The sequence below is a fragment of the Oryzias melastigma genome, linkage group LG2 (assembly GCF_002922805.2).
Source record: "Oryzias melastigma strain HK-1 linkage group LG2, ASM292280v2, whole genome shotgun sequence".
In the NCBI taxonomy this organism is placed as follows: Eukaryota; Metazoa; Chordata; class Actinopteri; order Beloniformes; family Adrianichthyidae; genus Oryzias; species Oryzias melastigma.
Window position 1 is genome coordinate 13,377,094 of NC_050513.1, and position 10,643 is coordinate 13,387,736.

At 38.6% G+C, this 10,643-nt stretch overlaps 1 long non-coding RNA gene across 2 annotated transcripts in view; it reads left to right on the plus strand.

Moving 5' to 3' along the window:
• LOC118599839 overlaps positions 1-7,444 on the plus strand; it is a 121,145-nt gene extending 113,701 nt beyond the window's left edge. For both annotated transcript variants that reach the window (XR_004949349.1, XR_004949350.1), the window contains exon 3: positions 7,060-7,444. This is a non-coding gene — a long non-coding RNA (uncharacterized LOC118599839). The remainder of the gene's footprint in view (positions 1-7,059) is intronic.
• The last annotated feature ends 3,199 nt before the right edge of the window (positions 7,445-10,643 follow it).

Sequence of the window (10,643 nt, forward strand, 5' to 3'; positions counted from 1 at the left end):
TGGGAGTTACAGATTTTGTGAATATGCTAACGTGGCTAATGGGTGACAGTGTCGGATTGTTATTTTGGTTTTTTAATTAATTGAGTTGGGAGTTAGCGTATTGAAAGTAACAATATTATTAGTGTTATGTCTATTTTTTGTTTGTTGCAAACAGGGTTGGACGTTAGAGCTTTTGTTAATATGCTAATGCTTCTAGTGTGGCTAACTCTTGTTATTAACAAGATCTAGAGTTGGGAATCAGATTTTTTTTGTTGCACAAGTTGTCAACACTGTTGAGAGTTATTATGCCAATCCTAACTAGGCTAACATGTAGTGATGTCAGACTGTTTTTTTTTTTTTTAGCTTTAGCTTTTCGCTAAAATTTTAGCTGGCTATTAGCTTCAGCGTTTTCAGCTATTAGCTTCAGCGTTTTCAGCTATTAGCTTCAGCGTTTTCATCTATTAGCTTCAGCGTTTTCAGCTATTAGCTTCAGCGTTTTCATCTATTAGCTTCAGCGTTTTCAGCTATTAGCTTCAGCGTTTTCAGCTATTAGCTTCAGCGTTTTCAGCTTTTAGCTTCAGCGTTTTCAGCCACCCTGCTCTAAAGTGTAGCGTGTTACAAACAAGTTGGGATCACTGCAAATGCTGTTAATAAAGTTGGACTGGTGAGCTTCTCTTCATCATTATTGTCTTCCTTATTGCATCTTAGTTCTGTAAATTTGAAAGTAGACCAATCACTGATGGTGGACCATATAGTCCAGTCTCCCCAATTGTGCGGAAAATATGATATGTGCTACGATAAAAACTGTAATATAGCAACTTTAAAGAAATAAGGCCAGTGGACTCGGAGGAATTTGAAGTTTGGCCTCTAAAACTGTACTTGTCACCCTGAGGACATCATTTATTTTAAATGGATAATTGTTGATAAATGTGTTAGGTTTTCAATCCTACCAGTAAACGTATCAGAAGAGCTAATACCTTACTCTTTAATTACATGAATATACTTATCAGGAGTGTTGTATGTTATGGTGGAAATAGCAGAGCTGTAAGGAAGTGGATTGAGAACATGTGTTACTGCATTATCTGACCTACAGAGGTTGTAAAAATACATAACAGACATGGTCCCAATACAGAGCCCTGAGGCATTGTTTGGGATTAATTTACTGTTTTTTTCCGTAAACTAAGGTGCACTTAAAGGCCTAATTTTTTTTTCTAAAAGGGACATATTCAGGAATGCTTCGTATACAGAAGAATTCTGGTTGTTTTTAAGTTTTAGAATATTATAATTATGCTAATGCAGCTAACGTGTAGCGGGGTTGGACTGTTTATGTCACTAATAGAGTTTGGAGTTAGTGTAGCCACTATAATGTTAGCTTTAGTAGTATAAGTCTACTTTTTTGTGTTGTAAACAAAGTTGGGAGTTATTGTGAATATGCTAACGCTTCCAATGTGGCTAACATGTAGCGTTCTACAAACAAGCAAAATAAGTACTCTGTAATAGAGTTAATAAAGTCAGACTGATGGACTTGTCTTTTTTCTTGCTCAAGGCTGTGTCACAACACCACTAGGTAGATTTGTGCATTTTTAAAGTAGGAAATTTCTGTTTTTCATGGTTCAATCATGATATAGGAAATGCTTACATATATTTCAGGGTTCATCAATGTGCAAAATTTTTTAGGCTTTTTTAGTTTAGCTAAGATTTCCGCTACATGCTAGCTGTTTTAGCTAATGTAGACTTTTTGTTTGTTTTTGTTTTTTTTAGGTTTTTTTGGAGCTAGGTTAATATATCTTCGCTAGCTGTTTTGGCTAATTTAGGCTTTTTTCAGTTCTTTAGGCTGTTGTGGAGTTTAGCTATTTTTTCAGCAACATGCTACCTCTTTTGGCTAGCCTTTTTATGCTAATTTAGCATGTAGCTAATATTTTTAGCTGGCTATTACCTTCAGCATTTTCAGCTAGCTTTAGTGATTTTGGGTATAAACTTCAGTGTTTTTTAAGCATTTTCAGCTATCAGCACTAGCATCTTCAGTGGTTAATTTCAGCTTACAGCATTCACACTAGCATATCACAGATAATGCTACATATCTAGTTCATAACTACATAAAAAAATGCAGTTTTTAGATTAAAAAAAATGCCTTTTATTAGCTAGATTTTTAAGGCTCTTTTGAATTTTATCTAATTTAATTAATTTTAAATTTTATTTAATAAATTATTTAATAAATAATTTTATTTAAATAAATTTTAAATTAATTTTTCAGAGCTATTTTAATATCTATTCATTAGCCGTTTTGGCTAATTTAGGCTTTTTTTTGTTTTTTTTTAGGCTGTTTTGGAGTTTAGCTCTTTTTTTTAGCAACATGCTAGCAGTTTTGGCTAAAATATTTTATTTTTTTTAAGCTATTTTAGCATTTAGCTAATATTTTAGCTGACTATTAGCTTTTCATCTAGCTTCAGTGATTTCAGTCATAAATTTCAGCATATTCAACCATCAGCACTAGCGTCTTCAGTGGCTAAATTCAGCTTACAGCATTCATACTAGCATATCACAGATAATGCTACATATCTAGTTCATAATTATATAAAAATTGCAGTTTTTAAGTTTAAAAAAATTGCCTTCTTTTAGATTTTTAAGGCTCTTTTGAATTTTATCTAATATTTCAGCTACATGCTAGCTTTGGGGGCTAATTTAGGCCTTTTCTCTTTTTTTGTTTATTTTTAATTTTTTTTCAGAGCTATTTTAATATCTGTTCATTAGCCGTTTTGGCTAATTTAGGCTTTTTTTTTTGTTTTTTTAGGCTGTTTGGGAGTTTAGCTCTTTTTTTAGCAACATGCTAGCAGTTTTGGCTAACCTATTTTAATTTTTTATGCTATTTTAGCATTTAGCTAATATTTTAGCTGACTATTAGCTTTTCATCTAGCTTCAGTGATTTCAGTTATAAATTTCAGCATCTTCAGCTATCAGCGTTAGCATCTTCAGCTATCAGCGTTAGCATCTTCAGCGGCTAAATTCAGCTTACAGCATTCACACTAGCATTATCACAGGTTATGCTATATATCTAGTTCACAATTATGTTAAAAAGTTACATTTTTAAAGTTTTAAAAATGTAATTTTAGAGTGTTCAATAAATGTTTATCCTGTTCGGCCTGCGACCTAAGGAGTGTTTTGGATTTTGTCCCCCGTTCGATTGAGTTTGACACCCCTGCTTTACATAGTCACTTTACCGTCTTTGTTTTACATTTTCAAAAAAACTGGATTGACTGATTAATTTTGAGATTTTTTCTAAAGTGGAAATCCAAAATTTATGCCTTGGAACTTATACAAAAAGAAAAATAAAAGCAACTTTATTTTTTCAAGATTTACGGTTTCGACGTGCGCACCTTTCACTTCTCACAACCCTTGAACCCCCACATACTTCTCCAATTGTTTCTCCACTGCCAGTCATTATCATCATAAAGACAGCGAGGACACGCATGACTTCATTTGCTCAATCATCTCCGAGTGTAAGGGCGATGAAATCTTTGAAGAAGGAGGAAAATAATAATAAAAAAAAACTGCCCCAGGAGTAAACGTCTAAATGAAAACAGCAGTTTTTCAACCCAAAGCGTGTTCAGTCAAGCGGGGAACGCCCAGAACAAAGGCGCTGTTGTGCGTTTCCAACAACCCTGGTGTTGTACGGGGGTCCTGACCTTCGTCGGGCTTGACCTCAACCTGTAAGAGAAGGGTCTGTTTGTTTGGGAATGACACATTACACCTCGTGTGTTGGATGACAAAGAGGCCGTCAGTCACAAAGACGAACCATCGTGGAGAAGACTCCATGTCTATGAACTCATAGTGGGATTTTAGGAGGTTTTCTCTGGTATTTCTCCATGAATTTACACGGACGTCTATGTTTTATGGATATGAAAGCTCCAGTTTCCTTTAAAAGATTCAATAGATTTCCCCTAGATTGGTAATTTAGGCCTCCCTACTGTCCAGGAAGGCTCCAAACATGAGGCAGCACTCAATGCATGCTGGGTCCGCCGGTCTTCTGGGAGGACCAAAGGAGATAGCAGCTTGACCATCTCACCTGCAGGGCGGACTAAAAAAGCCAAAGCCAAATGCTTTTTAAATTAAACCTGGAATATCGGCGTCAAAAAAAAAGAAAAAAAAATGCTCTACTTGCAGAAATATCTTCTGTGACGCCCGTCAGCATCCACCCTTAATGAGTTTCAGCATAAACGGAATGGCTCCTGCAAACACTTAGACAAATGCAATTTCACTTATCAGCCAGAACATACTCCAGCAATCATCTCATTTTTCACTTGGTCTCCCTCTCACGTTCCCGATCTACATTATTCTCCGGCGCGGGTAAGGGTGATCGGAGGACTCATCCAGCCGGAGCCACTTTACATGCAGCGAATGTTGAGGCTGTACGGCGGTGTAGAGCCGCGGAGAAACACCAGGCAGCGATAGCGCCGCCGGCCTTTCGGTAAGGCGTGAGCAAAGAAAAGCTCGGGTAAATGTACAAAAGGTAAATGAAATTAAAAGTTGATACTCAATGTGGACGGATCAGGTGCTACTTTGGCATTTTGGATACATTATGACTTTTGAAGAACTACTATATTAAAGCTCTAGATCTAAAGAAGTTAATGATGGGATGTCAACATGACCAACTTTTACTCGATTACTCTTAGTGTTTTGGCAAATTTTCTAAGAGGTCGCCCCCAGGGTTGGTTCGGCAAACAGTTTTACACCTGATCACCTTCCTAACACAACCCTGTATTTTATCCGGGCCAGGGAAGACCCGGACCCTTATGGCTACACAGCCAGGCAAGGGTCGTGCCTAAGGACCTACAATGGATTCTGTGAATTGAACCCAGATTTCCCACGTGCCAGTCCTGCACTTCACCAAGCCATCCAGCTACTTTTTAGTGTTGACTGTTCTATTAACCCAAATGGATCCATAGTGACGTCCAAAACATTCTCATCTCCAAGTCATTACAAGTTGACGTTTGGTTAAGGGGCCCTCTTAAGTGTCCCCAATTCGTCATTTTTTGATGTGCTGGCTGTTTCAATTAAATCAGGGGTTCGGTCCTGTTGTCAGACCAAGTACCGGACGCAGACTGATCCTCGGGATGCAGACGGTCTTAGTATCCTAAGCCGGTTACCTAACCCATGTTAGGGAACCAGTACCGGGATACTGGAATGCTGGGATCATGGGGCTAGGCGGGGCCAAGCAAGGTTGGGTGTTATCGTAAATACACTAATGTGGATAATCTGTAGTTTTGCTGTATTGTTTTTTTTTGTTTGTTTTGTTTTTACATGTTACTTTAGTAAAGCTGGATGTTAGCATAGACAAAACACATAGTCTAATTTTTTTTTCTTTTTAGTTTTGAAACAAGGTTGGGAGTAGCAAGTATTGTGAATATGCTAACTCAGCTAACGTGGATCTTTACCTAAATGACACAGCATGTAGCAGTATCAGACTGCCTTTTTTGTGTATTTCTAGCAAAGTTGGTAGTTAGCAAACATTTTTTTTGTTTATGAGTCTGCTTGTTAAATGTTGTAAACAAGGTTGGGAGTAACAGGTATTGTGAATACGCTATTGTAGCTAACGTCCAAAAATACGCTAATGCTGCTAACGTTTGGCGTTGTCAAGTCTTTAATTTTTTTTTTTTTTTTTGCGTATTTCTAGCAAAGTTGGGGGTTAGCAAAGATTTTTTTTTTGTTTATGAGTCTTTTTTTTAAATGTTGTAAACAAGGTTGGGAGTAACAGGTATTGTGAATATGCTATCGTAGCTAACGTGCATAAATACGCTAATGCCACTAACGTTTGGCGTTGTCAAACTGTTTTTGTGTTACATGTTTCTAAAAGGTTGTGAGTTAGCATACACGCTAATATTTGTTTGTTTATGAGTCTGTTTTTTAAATGTTGTAAACAAGGTTGGGAGTAACAGGGATTATGAGTACGCCATTGTAGCTAACATGCATAAATATGCTAATGCCGCTAACGTTTGGCGATGTCAGACTGGTTTTTTTTGTTTGTTTTGTGTTGTTTTGTGCGTATTTCTAGCAAAGTTGGGAGTTAGCAAACATTTTTTGTTATTTATGAGTCTGTTTTTTAAATATTGTAAACAAGGTTAGGAGTTACAGGTATTGTGAAAACGCTATTGTAGCTAACGTGCATAAATACGCTAATGCCACTAACGTTTGGCATCATCAGACTGTTTTTTGGTACATGTTTCTAAAAGGTTGGGAGTTAGCATACACAGTAATGTTTGTTTTTCTATGAGTCTGTTTTTCAAATGTTGTAAACAAGCTTGTAAGTAACAGGTATTGTGAATACGCTATAGTAGCTAACATAGAAAAATACGCTAATGCTGCTAACGTTTGGTGTTGTTAGACTGTTTTATTGTTACATATTTCTTAAAATAATAAGTAATGTTTGTTAATGAGTCTGATTTGTGTCACACACATTGTTTAGAGATACAGATATTATGAAAATACTAACTCTTCTAATGTAGCTAACGTGTAGCGTATCATAAATAGGTCCTTGAATTACTATAAACGCAGTTAGTAAAGTCTGACTCACTGACAAACTAATATTTGACTCATAACTGACTAATTGTATAGTTAGAGATGACATAACGTCAAAAATTAACCATTCGTTGATGGTGAGCCTTATAATTTGGTGAAGAAAATACAGTATGTGAAATGCACATAGAGACTTCTGTTACAGTTAAAGTCTAAAACTAACCTGTGAAATGGGTAATCTTTGGTGATTTTCCTCCCTTTAGCTCTCAGCAGCCTAAATTGAGCTCTTTTTTGACGTGTGCGCTTGTTGAAATCCCTCACTTGTGATACGCAACATGCAGAGGAGTAGCGAGACAGCCGAGCTGGATAATTGGAGGTTGCCGCTCGCTCCTCTCCTGCCCTCCATTCTGGCTCCGCGCACCTTAGACCTGCGTTTACCGCTGACTTCCCAATGCCTTTGTTAAACAGCCATTTACACCTACGCCCCGCGAATACATTTCCTTGGGGTGAATTCCATCATTTTTCATGTGCCAGCGTGATGGATCGACCTGATTTTTTTTTTTTTTTCAGATCCCAACTTTGACAAGGCGCCGAGGAGGGACAGCGCCACTCCTGGAATGCCCTTTTGTTTTTTGCATTGCAGCCCCATTTACCGCCAGACAATAAATCTTCCCCATGCAAATTTTTATCTCTCTTAAATGCATAATGCCTCCTGAAGGTTAACATGGATTGTGGCGGAATTTAGCATTTCAGCCACAAAAATAGTGTCCGCGCCGAGGAAATAAGCCATGCAGATAAACCGGCAATCCAGTGGGGGATTAGTGACGATGAGTGATTTTATGTTGGTTGTTACAGTTTAATGGCTCTTCCGCTGTAAATGCTTGAAATAAAACCCATTAAAGTTTTTTAGTGTACACTGTCTCTACACCGTCGCACTTCCACAAAACCATTTGAAATTGCCCATTCAGGATTCCTATGAGTCATTACGGTCCATGCCGTGTGTGTGAGCGCGCCGATATGTGTGTGTGTGATTAAAATGAACCCGCCAGCTTGAGTACCTGCAACTGGCGAGGCACAACAAAAGCGGGCGGACCATTCTCCCTCTGATAAACAGACATAATTCAAATGTCAGCGTTTGAATGTCATCCTCAAAGAGCCCTCTCCATCAGCGCTCCAGTCATTACAGACGATAGGCAGAGACAAAAAAAAAAGGACATTGTTTCATCTGTTTGAGCTTTCTATCCGTCTAATTATTAAAAGCGCCTTTCTTCTTCTTCTCTTGGAAGGAGGGAGTACTACCGTACAGTACTACCACCTTTTAATACGAAGAGTCCAGATGGTGAAGAAACAACATCCCGCTCTTTAACCATCCCGTCCCTCAGAACCGGTGCTGGATAACAAAGATATGCAGATGAGTTCCCTGGACGGTCGCCAGAGAGATCGTCTCTCACAATGGCGGGAACAAATTGACGCGTCCTGCCAGCGACGCCACGGTTGGTCTGTTGCTGCCAAAACGGCCGGGCGTTCCAGGAGCCCCTGGTGGCGGTGCGAGGACACTGGCGTGCTGAGCGACTGCCAGAGGCCCGTGACACGATATGTAGCGTCGGTGTCAATGGTGTCATTAGACACACTGCGACGCTGCCAGCAAACTCATTAGCCTGAGTGGAAGTGCCTTTGTATAGCCAGACAACTAATGTACTTGTTGAGGACGCCATGATAGCTTTCAAGTGCTGTGGTTTCTCTCCGTCTAAGGTCGGCGGGTCATGTTGATTTGATGATGGATTATTGGGACGGACTGTCGTCCCGAGGGGTTTGTCCGCCATTAGGAGAGGAAAAGTTCAGAAAAACAGACAAATACTTCATGAAAGTTGTGCTTAAGTGGGAATTCCATGAGATAATTATCCACACTTTTTGGGGTGAGGGAGTCTGACTTGATGGTCCTTGGTACTCAAAATCCCTACGTTGATGATGAGAAATTGTGCCTTTGTTCAGGAGTTGTACTTGTGTCTTTGATAGATGCTTTTTACCTGTTGACTTTCTCAAACTACGGTTTGGGCGTCAAGTTTCTTCAACTATCTCAATTGCGTGAGTTGTGCCCTCTTGTTGGAGAAACAAGTCATTGAGCTTTATCTATGACCCTTGTGCTATCCTAGGTATGTTGACAATGGACAGTAGGGTCATCTGAACCCCACTGTCCATTGTCACTGGTGTTTTTGGCAGACATAAAATCCAGTCCACCTTCTTCCACATTTGACGGGGGATGGATAACACGTCGGAATTGAGTTCCCCCCCTACTAAAAAACTATAGAGTACCATGGATTTTAAAGGTAATTCGGTAACGCTCACTACTTTGCTTTTTGCTTATCTAAATATGACATCACCGATTTCACAAAGTCAAAATCGAACAAATACGAACATTTTGTTCAAAATTGTTCAACCGCAATGCATTGTGGTCTATATATTCGCTAATCTAGTGAGCATTGATGCACGCTAGTTTTTCGCATAGACTTTCGGGAAACTTCAAGTCCACTTGATTTTGGAATTAGTAGATTCGGACAACACTAGAGCACTATATAGGGAATAGGAGGGGAATTCGCACATACCAATGTAATGCTAGGGTCATCTGGACCCCATAAATATGACATCACCAATTTCACAAAGTCAAAATCGAACAAATACGAACATTTTGTTTGAAATTGTTCGACCGCAATGCATTGTGATCTATATATTCACTAATCTAGTGAGCATTGATGCACGCTAGTTTTTCGCAAAGACTTTCGGAAAATTTCGAGTCCACTTGATTTTGGAATCAGTAGATTCAGACAACACTAGAGCACTGCATAGTGATGGAGGGGAATTCGGACACACCAATGTAAGGCTAGGGTCATCTGGACCCCATAAGGGTTAAAGACACTAATCCATAAAAATTGTGTTTTTACCATTGTCTTGAGGTAATTTTCCAATGATGGAGGACATACGTAGAGATGATCTCATTACTTTATTTATAAAAGCAAGGTTGTGCACAACAGGGATACGCAACAGCGCTTACGAATTCCTTGTCTAGTGCGCAGGGTTTGGCGGGTTTTCCCATATCGCCCAGCACTACTCCCTATTGGAGCCATTTGGCTGAAATTATATTCTTTATTGTATTTCATGCATACATTTACTTTTTAATTCTTTGGTCATCTTTTCATTGGCACTCAGCAGTCTTAATATTTTCTGCGGGTCACCTGTGTGCACGTTTTCCCATGAGGGCAATTGTGACGATGATTGAAGCCACTTCTGATCGGCTGACACAAACATTTCATTTAAACACATCAAGAGGGATTAGCTCGGGTGGGCTCTTACAGAGACACTAAACAGAACCTGATGGATCACTAGAACAGGTGATGTCTACAACCAAAACCATCTGCCACTTGAAAAGAAATAAAAATAAAAACCTCACAGCCTCTCTCTAGGGGGGTTCCAACCTCAAAGTTCAGCTTCACTGTTTTATTATTCAGCAACAACGTCAAAACAAGTGACCCACATCAGAATGGGTCAATGTAAACAGCAGGAGTGTTACATCCAGGAACAAGAAAGCAAATCTCTTTTTGTTTTATTATTTTATTTTAATTTTTTTTACCGTCACAGGTGTGCACAGTTAAGAAAGCAACAATAAAGAAAAAAGACATCAAAAGACTCTGGGGGAATTGACTCTACAAACTTTGGACTATAGAGAAATGTCGTTATAAAGGTTATTTTTTATCTTTAATATTTTTTTAAACAGCATTTAATGTTTATTTAAGTCGGGGGTCTGCAACCTGTGGCTTTTAAAGTTTTAAAAATTGGCATTCTGTTAGCTTTTTGAACTATTTCGGCAATTACTGAGATTTTTAGGCCATTTTGGAGTTAAGCTAATATTTCAGCAACATGCTAGCTGTTTTGGCTAATTTATGAATGAAATGGTTTATTTCAAGCAATCAGGTCATAATACCTGACATAACATATCACTTGGTGAATCACAAGTAGATCGCTTTAAAGGGAGTGGAAGGAAGCGAACTTATATAATCCCACCCCGACTCGACCATACCATTTTCTCTACATGAATTACTAATATCCGGTTAAGGACTTAATATCAAATATTAATAAAAAGCGCTGCTAGCTTAGCATCA